At 33.4% G+C, this 13,549-nt stretch overlaps 1 protein-coding gene across 5 annotated transcripts in view; it reads right to left on the bottom strand.

The window, feature by feature from the left end:
• CADM2 (cell adhesion molecule 2) overlaps window positions 1–13,549 on the bottom strand; it is a 1,026,782-nt gene that overhangs the window by 73,487 nt on the left and 939,746 nt on the right. The window lies entirely within an intron of this gene.

Raw genomic sequence — 13,549 nt, 5'->3', positions numbered from 1 at the left:
TAATTCTGTTTATAAAGCCACATAATCTGCAATCATATTAATATTATAAGTAATTTGCTGAATATGACTTAAATTTAGAAGATTTTAATATATGCCTTACATGTTTATATCCTATGATTTAAATGGACACTAAGATAACTATAAATAAAAAATAGAAAAATTAATGGTATGCAATTTATGAATATTAAAATTCAGGAATGATAACTGTCTAATAGACAGGTCAGTCAATTAACTACATGATATTTCATCTCTGTTTTCTACAATACAAAGATGGGCTCAAATCTTTTATTGTCATTTTCCTTGGAGAGCATGTTAATTTAATCAAATACTGTTGAATTTGCCTGGAAAAAAAATGGTTAAAATAAGAAGTTCAGCATTTACAAAAGAAATTTACTGTATTATATATTTTCTAGATGTTAAAGTATAAATAATGAAGTTAGTAATTGATAAAATATGTAGTGCATAAAAAAAGGTATCTTGAGAAGTGCACAAAGTGAAAATAACTAGATTTTATTTTTTAATTTTAGTTTAGACCTGATCAGATAAATTAGCAAATATAGATAAATTATTCAGATATAATTTAAATCCAAACAAGAGAAACTTCAATAAAGTTCTTCAAAATCAGAAATAAAAGCATATTCTAGTTAATAAGAAATTTGTTTGACTATGGTATAGAAATATTTTCAAGTTGTTAAAAATTTTTATCACAATATATACAAATGTGTAACACCAGAGTCTCTGAAATTGTGATTATGTGTTTAAAATCTTTGCCTAGCACATTAAATCTTAGGGGACTTCTTATTTACTATATACTAAAATGGATAAATCTTGCTAAAATAGCTTCATGATTTAAGTAAGATATTAAAATTAATTCATAGAGGTCTATGACTCATTATCTAAAACTTTATAGTTTTAGTGAAAACTATAGGATCCATAGTAAAATCAGGGATGTCCTTTAAAGGAAAAATTTGAGCATTTTTATTGACAGGAAACTGAGAAAAATAAAGGTCCCAGGCATGAAAATATTTGCATATAGTTTTCCCTACACATAAGATGTGAATTAAAATAAATTACAGTTTTCATTTGTTTGTAACATATATAAAGTGCTATTCTGACATAAAAGGAAAATTCAGGAGTATTTCAATAATGTCAGACAGAACCCCAAATCTAGTCAACTGCACAATTGCATATTAGTGCAGACAAAGTCTAAGTAGGCTGCACAAGTTACTCATGTGAGTGACTGTTGGGTTACAAATAAATGCAGTGTAAATACTGTGGGTTACTTCTGTAAGAACCTATTCACTTGCAGAAACACAATTTTAGCTCACACAACAAAGCTGTTGAATCAGGAAACTAAAATCTTTGTGTCCAGAGACCATGGCTAAACTTTGCTATGATAAATTCATCAGTACACCATGTCTCCTGCTTAACCTACGTGACTCTGATGTGAACTCCAAACTGCACCCACCATTGTCTTGAGATGTCTCAATGTTAAGGTTTTCTGGAACAACAGGGGCTAGAGTTCTTCAGAGCATGTATATGCCTGGCTTCTATTTCTTATAGTACCAAGTTAACATAAACAGAAAAGCAAAGCCTGGAGCATAAGACATCTTCCCTGACACAAGTGCTTTCCCCAAGTTCTAGACTCAGCTCTTTCTGTTCTCTTTGCTGCCATGTTCTCAGAGCCACATCCTGTTTCACAACATTAGTTTTCCCTTTCTTGTCTATCTTTCAAGTCCAGTTTAAATACGATCTCACTTGTAAAGCATCCCCCAATTCTGTAGAGTTAATACCTTCCCTCAGCGTGCTTTCAAGCACTTTGCACACACCTCTACACATGCTTATTATACATTATATGACCATGACATGTATATTTATGTACCTATCTTTCCAATAAACTGTAAGCTCAATCTTTATAAATCAACTTGTCTTTGTTTTTAAAAATATAATTTTGACTTGGGACAAATTTACTCTGACCCAACCCCTCAGTATCACCCAATCTCATCTTAGAATAGTCTCCCTTTTCTTGATGTACCTAGTAAAACACCACTCTCAAGTTTCAGCCTGATTCCTACCTGCTCTGTGAAGACTTCCTTGACCAACTAAAACCCAACTGATTTCCCTTCTCTGAATACTTTTTGTGCTTTCTGAGTTTATCTCTGCTTCCCTCATTTTGTTATCTATACCCCTCTGCCATGACAAAGATGTTTACATTCATGACACACTACTATGAACACACCCAGGGTTATGTGTCTCTCACTAGCTACATAGCTCTCTCTCTCCTTCCCTACTTATCAAAATACATGTGTAGCACTATGGTAACATTTAAAAATTTTCTCTAATTAACATAATCAATTAATACACTCAACTATTCTAACTTTTATTAATAATAAAGTTCACAGTAAACAGAATACATATCAGAGCTCTTCATGAAATCAGTGGTTGAAAACTGGGAGGCTATCACTTTCACTTGGCACTTAATGATTACTAGTGTTTTCTTTTGTTTTTGTTTTTTTTTCATGAACCAATAAGATGATAAGCTAACAGAAGAATTAGACATCAACTCCATGGTATATTTCTGTGCTTCCTTAGGGTACCTAGCTCTATGCTTTGAATTTGACTGGTGCTTTATAAATAATGCATCTTTTGGTGGTAATAGCAATGTTGTCAATAGATAGGAAATGGTATCATTTTTAATAACATGAATCAGTAATTGAGCCTTACACATGGTTAATCTCTGTAAAAGACTGTCCTCTCTCCTCCTTTTACCATTCATGAGGTAATTTTTAGGAATTCCTGCTAAGAGTCTTCAAGTCTAAAAAATTATTTAAAAAATTAAAATGCAGCATACTGAAGAATCTTATATTCCAAATGCAGTCTTTCAATGTTTTTAAAAGTGGTGGAGCTCTAAATCACAATATCCAATTCAAAATAATAGAAAAGGGACCCTTTTTTTCACATCCTAATGAAGGAATTCGAAAAATGCAAACACATTTTGTTATTGGAGCTTATTAGAGCACAACAGATCCTATATAACCTTGTCAAAATGAAATCAGTTCCAACAAGCACTGTATACAATAAACTGAAGAGTGGTACAGCACCTTTTTTCCAATAACGAGCTTTTCAGGTTAAAGGTATGCTCTGTTCTCTACAAATTCAGTGTACAATAATTTCTAACTTGTCAACCTCTTTTGTTTTGTGGCAGTTTCTCTTTTTAAAAATTGCATTCTGGCCCATTCAGAATGGATTTTCAGAGCAAAATTAAGTCTAAAGAGTCCCAGAAGCCCAAGCTGCTTGTTTCTCTCTAAGGACTAGTGTTCAATTGGGAGAAAAACTGCTACCATTTAGTTTGGACTCCATATGTCTACTTCCTTTCTGCTTTATGTCACTAACTCCCCTGGGTGGTCCCAGGATAATCAAGAGTGAATTCAAACCAAGGATTATTAGTGGAGATATAGAAGATTATTAGTGGAATATTATTAGTCACAACTCGATGTATACTAGAAGTATTAAGGTAAGAAGTGTCTGTTTGAAAGAAGTTATTCGCATATCCTAATTTTAAAAATAACAGGCATCCTTAACTTTACTGATAATTGCACTGCCATTGGAAGCAATTGTAAGAGGACAAGTTTACTGTATTTGCTTTTTTGCCTGTGCAGAGAAGGACGTTTATCTGTTCCCATTATATTCAGCTACATGTAGCAGCCTATTTGGGTTATAGCATAAGAATGGATAACAGTACCAAGGCTCTTACTTAAATGACAGCCACCAGCCTGACAAGGCCTCAACTAGCCAGAGCATGCCTCTTCTTCCAGAGCTGTACGGTAACCTCATCTGCTTCATAAAAAGGAGTCCTTTTAAAAATTAGATTTGAATGCATCCCTTTTCATTCCTCTGATAGTTTCAACTGGCTTCACATACTAAATGGAATCCTCATACAATAAAAAAAAGCTGTTCTTGAAAAATGAAAAATAGAAAGTACTGCAATTTTAAACTGTAGGTGGTAACCAAAAGTCACATGTAATTACAAGAAAAGTTGATGAATAAAATCAGTTTGTCATCTGAAAAAAATGTATGCATTTTTTTTCTTTTAAAATACTCTTTTACATTCCAAACTGAGAAAGGAAAGTGACATTTAAAGTGGGGAAAAAATACCTTTGAAGTGGATGATTCCATACCATTTAGCTCCACCTACTTCCATACTGGGAGTTCTTTCCAAAAAGTGCTTTACCAAAAAGTAAATCAGATGATTTGATCAAACACTTTAAGTTCTGTGAGGATGTCAGTTTCCTTTGAGAGAATAGCACTGTCGCCCATTAGAAGAAAAACTTAAACCAAATATAAATATACACAAGGGGAAGTATGATATAGTAGAAAATTACTGATTGAAAAATCCAGATATTTTGATTTTTCATTTAGGTTCTGTGATAAAATAACTGAGAGACATTTTGCCTATAATTTAATCCCTCTGCATTCTTCATCTAAAAAAACAGAGTTTAGACCTGGTCATTTATGCATAAATGATTCTTCTTCTTATTTAATACACAAATTCCATAAAAGAGTAACAATGGGTTCTGGAATCCTGAAGTAAATATCCTTAAGGCTTAACTAAACTGTGCTACTGTACTATGTTACCAACTTGTATAAGTTAAAAAATGCTGTCATAAAATTGGAAGTTATTACACAGCACTAATTTTAGTGAATTCTAATTTTCACATATATGTTTGTTGTCTGATCGAGTTTTAAAGGTAGTAAAATGCATTCAAATATAATATTTAATATTGCAATATAAAAGCTTATTTAAGTGAAAATTAAAGGAGAACTTGGGAGTATTTCAAAAATATTATTATAAACTTGTTATCCTGTAACTTAACAAAACCAACAAGGGCTATTTGTAGATACTTTTTGTGCAATCATATTAATAAATAGAGTCTCTTGGTTGTATCCACAACAGATAATCCCTAATAAACACTAAGAATAATGTTAAGCAGAATTGTGAAGAAATGCCTATTGAGCTCCACTTTCAATATGCCCTCCTATCACCTGTAAACCTAGAACTCAGAGTTCTCATGCAAAAGCAAGGTCTTTCTTAACCTTAAAAAAGCTTATTTAATAAACTAATTCCCACATGGAATTTGGTGACACAGATTGATAACATCCCCAAATTATTTATATTTAAAATATAGGCTCAATAAAGAAGTGAACATTTTACCAAAGTAATATATTTCTAATCGTGGAATTTCATATTCTCCTGGCTATGTCTCCTGAAATATTACAATTAATGAGGGGACCTTGAAACATCTGTGAAATTGCATCATGGTAAAACATACGAGTGAAAACACCTCACTGGTTTATTTTTACTAAGAAGTCCAGGCATAATTGGGAGTGTTTACTTACTTATTATAGGATCTACAGGACCTGGCCTAGCACTTCATATACAGCAGATACTCAAGAAAAATTTCCTGGAATAGTAAAATATTACTAGTAGTGATGTGGATTTTCAGGCCATGCCTCAGAGAAGTTTTACATCTGTTTACATTTAAAGATAAATGTTATCTTTATAAGAAATGATATATTAAAAAAAAGAGAAAGGATATAGATTTCCAAAAAACAAATCCAGTTTTAAGTTAGCCATAGTCATAGAGTTTTGTGAAAAGATAAACAGACATGTGAAGTCAATTGCAAAACTCTTCTAATTTCAAAGATTTCTATTGGAGATGTGAATTCTTCTATACACAGTTATTCATACTGTGCACTGCTTAAATCTATAAGGCGCCATTTACATATGGATTGCCAAGTAAATACATCTCACTTATTTTCCCAATATTGGATGAAAGTTAAAGGTCTTGATTTTGGTGACCAAGGAATGAATATCATTACCCTGATTTGGTTCAGAAGTTAGGGCAGTGTATACACACACATACACACATATACACTTAGGTATATACGTGTATATATGTGTATGTATGTGAATATGAGTTTGTGCATATTTATGTATGTATATATGTACCTATACATACATGCGTGTATTATTTTATTAAGGTTTCTTCTGTTGAAAGAGAGAAACAGAGAGATAAAGAAATTTAATCATTAAAGAAATATTTTTGATTGCCTGCTATTTAGAAGGCACTGTTCCAAGATAAGATTTCTGCTTTGTGGATATAATATATGCACATAAATGCATGCATATACAATATATGTACACGTGTATAATACACATATACATATACATGTACATATCTACAGTCAAATATACAACTAAAATACCAAATAATGATAAATGCCCTGCAGATAATTAAAATAAAGTCATATGTGACTGGGAGTTGCTTTAGATAGAGTGGACAAAAAAAGGCCTCACTGAGAAGATTGATTTCATCTGAGATCTGAATTATAAGAAATCACTCTTGGAAAGACCATTCATGATGGCATTCCTTGTATCAATACTTCCTGGATAAGCATTCCAGGCAGAGGCAAAGGTCTTAAAAAGAGAAGAGCTTGAAGTCTTAGAGGAGTTGAAAGAGGACCAGGGAGACAGAACTGCGTGGAGAATGATGAAGTGTCACAGAGTAGGTGCTAAATCTGGGACTGATAAACTAGGATAATAAGAATTTGGGTTTTATACTAAGTGTGATGAAATGCCTTTGGCAAAATTTAAATGGGGAAAGACATGAAGGAATATGCATTTAAAATATTTATATATTGCAGCTGTGTGGAAAACAGACTGGAGAGGTGGAAGCAGGGAGCCCATTAGACAATGTTTCAATAGTCTAGGCTAGAAAGGATGGTGGAAAGTAGTGGACATACTGGGAGAATGGTTTGGAAACAGTGCCGGCAGAACTTGCTGATGAATTGGAAAGAAGGGCAGAGAGGATTCAAGGATAATTCTTAGATTCTGGAACAAGTATGTGATATGTTGTTACAATGTTTGTGAAAACTACATTTTTGTAAGAAGCTACAAAGCAGATTTTATGTAAAATCTTCTTCTAGTTAGGCATGCCATTGTTTCTAAAAAGGAATGCCAAAAATTTCCCCCCATGGGCGATTGAATATTGATTGAATTTCTCTAATGAATGAATGCATATATACTTGGGGAGAAGAGCTCTATACATTTTATAAAGCTATAATCTAGCCTTTTTTGAACATAAAAAAAAAAATCTAGAAAGACTAAGTGCCACGGGTATAACCCCTCTGTTCTGCTTACCTTACCGCAATTGACAGAAAAGATCATATATAAAGAGTGCAAGGGAAAAACATTTTAAATGTTGGATTTGTTGGGTGGTGGAGTCTTTCTTCCCTTCAGACAGGAATGAGGGTTTTCCGCGTGGACATTTTAGTCAGTGATCCATCTAGGTACCACAGAAACATTTACTTCAGAGTGGTATCTCAATGAATTTTTACCGTGAAAGGTGAAACTTTATCCACTTTAGGCTCATCTTAAAGAGATGAAATTTAGCCTCAACTCCGTGTTGGGTATGCCTGTACATATCCACTTTTCAAAATGTTTTATAATGAAAGCAGCGCCCCTGTCTCCACTACTTGATCCCGTTCCACTTCTCTCTGCAGAGTTCAACAGCATATTCATCCAGTCAGAGGTACTCCTTTCCCACAGGCATCACAGCTCTCCCTGCTTATTCATGTCCAGAGATGCTATGTTTTATCTCAGCGATTAAAGAAGGTACTGTTTTAAGACTCATCCAACTAGTTTATTGTCTGGAAACTCTAAACTGGAGATGAGAGCAGCAGCCATAGGCTTCTTCCATCAGTGCACTCTTTGTTGTTCCACATGGATGTCTTTTCTATCCTTTTCTTCCTACACCGTATATTTTTCCATCTATGCTTCTAAAGAAAGCATCTCCAAAGGAAAAATGCTCATTATGAGCACGCAGAATTAATTTACCAACTGGTAGGCCTGTTTCCATGTGAGGAAACAGATTTTAGCTGAATCCCTTTCAAATGTTTGCTAGGCTGGCTGTACATCTGTCCATTAATCCAGTCTTCTCTTTCTTGCTCCCCACCCACTCATCTGAGCTCAAAGATTCACTCTCTTATTTCCATTCTGATCTGTATTACCTTTCCTAACAGCACAGCTAAGCAAAAAAAATCATGTAGACTCTCAATGTTTCTAAATGTTTTGTTGCTGGATAATTATAACAGTAAATGTAAGTGTGACTGCCAACTTTTTAGTCTAGCTACATATTTACTATGAAGCACAGAAGTACATTCTTAATTTTAATTAATGAGAGTTCTCATTAGCTTTCAAATCATTGATAATCATAGAAGGAATATGTAAAATATATACCTTAAGACTAGGAAAGTATGTATTATAATCATATTTGCTTAGTTCTAGAGTAAGACAAATTTAAAAAGAAATTTAGGATATTATTTATGATATTCCTAATCTGTTTCATAATTAGTATGGCATGCACCTATATATGTATTATTTATTTTGCTAAATTTAGGATCAGGAACTAAAACCCTAAAGCAACTGAATTTATATCTTGTACCTTAGTTAAGTATTTGAAGGAGATAACAGATGGTTTGGAAATGTGTGCTAAAGTGAAAGAAAGGCTACCCTCCATGACTCAATTTCCCTCTCTCCCATGGTAAGCAAATTGACTGCAAGGAAGAATCAGCACCTGGGATGGGAAGTGAACCTGCATTTACTTCTAGTCTCTGAAAGAGACAGGTATCTAAATGAACAACAGTTTGGAAGCTTGGTTTGATGCAGGAATCTGTAATGTCTTGGTGTACAACATTCTGTCTCTGCGTAATTTTGACATTGATTATTAAACAATAAAAGTAAAGTGAAATGAAAGTAGCAGTTGTATCAATTTTTTTAAAGCTGGAAAGGCATATTTAATAGTTTGATACCTTTCACTAAATGAAAACACATAGATATTTCTAGCAGTAATATTCTCTCTTACTATAAAAATTAAAAACCTGAAACACTATTTTTATAATTGTTCTTACTAGCTAACAATAAAATGTGATGGATCTTATTCTATGTGTGTGTTATTTTTGAGGTAAATTATCCCGGAAACAAACAAACAAACAAAAAGCAATATCACATTTTTCATCAGTATTCCTTTCAATAGATACATGAACAAATACATAAAACAAACCATAACGGTCAAGTGATACTTTAGGGATACAACGTCAGCAACTGTCAGTAAACTGATTGGCATTACATAAACAAGCTTTTTATACTATTTCACTTTCTACTATAATAATAATACTAGTTATGAAAAATTTTACTTGTTTTTATATGGTCATACATATGAAATTTGCTAGAAAAAGCAAAATATGTACATATAAAGAAAAGTAAAAATGTGGAAAGGTGCATAGTGGGTAATTTTATTCAAAATAAGAATAGCAAGAGTTAAGATAATGAAGAAGTAATGAATTGTTACAAAAGCTTATTTCTGTAAATCAAAAACAGTGAAGTAATGGAAAAAAAGCAGTGGTAAGATAATTTTAAATTTCATTTAAGGGCTACTATGGTAATATGAAAAGTAAATTTGAAGAGAGATGGTGAGTATCATGAACAACGTTCTGGAATAGTGCATCTCAACTCTGCCATGACTGTGTGAGACAGCCCTGAGATGGGTCCTAAGTGGAGTGTCCTCTCCACTGAAGCTCACACTGGACTCCCTGTTACTCCTCTCCACAGTGTGGACCTGCCATAGTTAGTACAGCTACTGGTAGAAGAAGAAATAAGTTACTCACTTTTTCTACTTGTATTACTGTATTTCTTCCTGAATTCTGGGGAGGGCAGATGATAGTAAAAGAGTTCCAGCACCACTGTCCATCTTCCATGTGTATTCTGAGGCATGGTTATGCCTTTCTCTAGCATGAGTGTGAAGGGAGGTCAAAGGCTTTGGGATAGTTGAGGAGGAAGAAGTATAGGATTTGGGGGGAAGTGGTAATTTATGTTTTCCACTCTTCATAGATATTCTTTCAAAACTTCCCAGGTACTATAAATTTCTGACACTTCCAAAAGAATACTTTTTAAATAAATGGAGGACAAATAAATATAAGGACTTGAATCGTCCCCAACCACAAAATAAGGTTAGTCTCAGGTCATTCTCAGTTCTCTGCAGCCATTCCTTGCATGATGAATAGGTATCTTCTATGATCTCTAGACTAAAAGATGGAGATCTGGGTAGCGTTTCTTTGAGGAGAGGATATTTTATCTAAACTTTCTGAACTTGATGTTGCATCAGAGAAACAAGGGTGATTATAACTTTTATCCTGCTCTCTCTATGTTACTAATTTGTTATAGTGTTGATTTTTTTATGATCTTCTCTATTGCTTAGTTAACAAGAATATAGAATTTTCTCATTCTTCAATAGGGATAACTTAATTTATGCTCTGGGTACCATTCAGGGAAGACTATGGGCAGTAAATTGTACACAACCTTTGGGTAAATTTTGTACCAGAGCATTGGACTGAGATTGCCTTAAGGTATCATAAGACTACTAGTAATATTATAATAATAATACTCTGATTTATGATATATCTATGTACCTGGCACTGGTGGGTACTTCTATTTATGACATATGCCATTTGTTTATAAATAATCCAGTCGTACTGTGTTACTATTTTTTTTTAATTCCAGACACTTGGACCATGTTGTCACAAACTCTGAATATCTACATCATTGTATATCCATACTCCTATAACTCTTTGATTTTTGTACTATACTTACTTGAATGCTTATCGTTCATGTTTAACTCTAAGCTTCTTGAGTGCTATTCACCGTTGCTCCTATAGTGCATTTGCACTCAGTGAATAAATGCTAAATATTTATTTGAGGAATGAATGAATATTTCCTTTGATGTGAGTTCTCCAAATAGTAAAAACAGCAATGGAACAGCATATTTTAAGACCATTAATATGGAAGTAATTAACCATTCAAAAGAAATAAATAGCATGAAAACAATAATAACATGAGAGTAACTTCAATATTTTTATACAGAAGCAAAAAACAAAAAACTACTGTGCTCACAGGAATTAATAGTATAACTATGGCTACTAATTTAACAGATTAATTTTTCCATTGCTGAGCTTGTTAATGAAAAAATGGTACCTTTTTTCCTAATGGAATCTCTACAGTGCAAATGTTTCAAAAGTGTAATGTTTTATCTTACAGGTATTTGTATACATGTACTGAATTTTGTTAGGCCTTTCATTGAGAGTGAGAACCAGACTGGCAGTTTCAAATTACCATCTGCAACTGTAATGCTTAAATTTGCAAAGGTATCATGGGGGTTAGGGTGGAGGGGAACACTCCAGTGTCCATGACATACAAAGTCAGTGCTGTTAACAATTAAATGTGAAAACATTTAAATAATGCACTTCCACTGACACCCAAAGAATAAAATCTAACCATTAGGATGGTACCGAGATAGCAGATGATTTCACAGCAAAGTGCTCTGACCTCCATCAAGTTAAGAATCAATAGAACCTAGGTAACTGTGGTAGAATCAAAGACAGTCTCAGCTCATGAAAGGCCCTTCTGTGCTAGAGCTATATTAAATTATCACAGCTAATGTAAAATCAAACTTGGTGTAAAAGATAAAAGGGTAAAGTTCTCACAAATGATCACTTATCACTCCATTCCAAAATGCATACAGCATTCATTATAGATTGAAATACCACTCAAATTTCATCATTTAGTTGGGTTTTGAAACAGCCAAACCATTAACAGAAGAGAGTAGCTTTTTATATTTATACAACCAGTGACTAATGAAACATTATACCCTGTGTGCAAAGGAGGAAAAAAAACATTTATTTTGTAATGAACCCAATTGGAGCCCTTTTTAAACACCGTGTAATATGGTTTCACTGTTGCATGGAGCCTCTCATTACTTGTGTCAATAATCCTAGGTAAACCACTGTTGAACTTCACAGCATTTATCTAGCAGCATGAATAGCATTAATCTATGGGGTGCTTTTGATGAATTGTAGTTCAAAAAGCAAAGCCAAAAATGACTTCTTACAAAGTGCTCAGAGAAGTATTTATTAGAAATATGTCAACTGCCAACTACCTAAAGGTAGCTTGGCTATTTAGGAAATCATGCTGTTGGCTAGCTTGCAAACACTGAGAAAACATATGAATTTTCCCCACTTGAATTACTTTAAAAAAACAAATGACATACTTTTCAACTAAGTATATTATTTTTCCTGTCACTTCCCTTCTAATTCTCTATATTTTTATGCCATATTGCTTTCAACACAATGTGACATGCTATGCAACATGCCCCTAGGTTCCCAAAAACTGTTAGGTGAGAGAAGTGCTTAGCAAGTCGAGGGTGAATCAGACTTCATTTCCGTGACCACAGGATCTAAACATCCAGGTCAGCACGAACTGAAAGCTACTCCTGGATCCTGCTCTAAGGATCTAACTTATCTTCTTGACACACTCAGTGGTTGTTATATTCTCTCTGGCAGTGAGCCTGGTAGGGTTTATCTACAGGGGGTTACTACATTTAATTCCAATTTATCAGTCTAATTTGATTAGGCTGATCTTTCCCAAAAGCTGGAATTTGCACAATTAATGAGATACTAGAAATTACTCTCTCAGCTCTGTTACCTTCAAGATGTTTATATGTGGAAAGTCTATTCAATGCAAGACTTTGTTTGCCTTCAAGAACAAAAGTGTTATTAAGAACTGAGAAATGGTAGACACTAAGGCAATTTGAAAATAAAGTTGTAAATTGATTCAATACATTATTCTTTCTCCAATTTTGGCCTGTATCATAAAAAAGTAAACATCTTGGAAAAAAACACAAATGGGATTATTTTTCCCCTAAAATTAAATCCCTTTACAAAGAATTAGACGTTATCCCCCAAATTCCTTTTTGGAAAGGTATAAAGTTAACCCATGCTTCTTACAGTTATTTTATACTTAGGTTCATGAGAAAGATTTCAAATAAATATACTCCCTTCAGGATTTCTAAGATCCATTGGATTTATTACAGCATTGTGTAATTTTTACACAGTACTCATTCAAATACTGTAATATTGTGTAGAACACAACATTAGTCTTAAAAAAAGTTTTCTTGGTGAACTATATGAGAAAAAGCTTACATTCTCTAATGCTTTTTTCTCTTGGAGATTCACATTGTACCCTATAAATAAACTCTGAGAAGTCTTGCAATAAAGAAACCTAATTTTGTTTATTGTGATATTTATCGATTTCAGAAAAGTTCATCTCCGTCTAACAATATGTTAAAGCTACCTCATGAACAACTTGTCCTGGCTTTTGGAGTTTAGGAAAAACAGAGATTCTTTTTAATCTTGGGTATTGGCATGTCTTTTTGCCATTTTCCTATATTTACTCAAATTGTGAGATTATTGCAGAGGAGAAAAAAATGTCTGTGGGTGTTTCAAATTATTGTTCATAAGAAATTAGTGCAGTTTTCACTAGTATTGTACACCTCTGTCTTTGCTACATCTCGATTACATGCTGTCTCTCTTTGTAAAACTAGTAATACTGATTATAAAGCATATTTTTATGATAATACTACCAAAATTAACGTAGGGA

The sequence above is a fragment of the Balaenoptera borealis genome (genome assembly GCF_965194805.1).
Source record: "Balaenoptera borealis genome assembly, chromosome: 5".
Lineage (NCBI taxonomy): Eukaryota > Metazoa > Chordata > Mammalia > Artiodactyla > Balaenopteridae > Balaenoptera > Balaenoptera borealis.
This window is presented reverse-complemented; position numbering and strand designations above follow the sequence as displayed.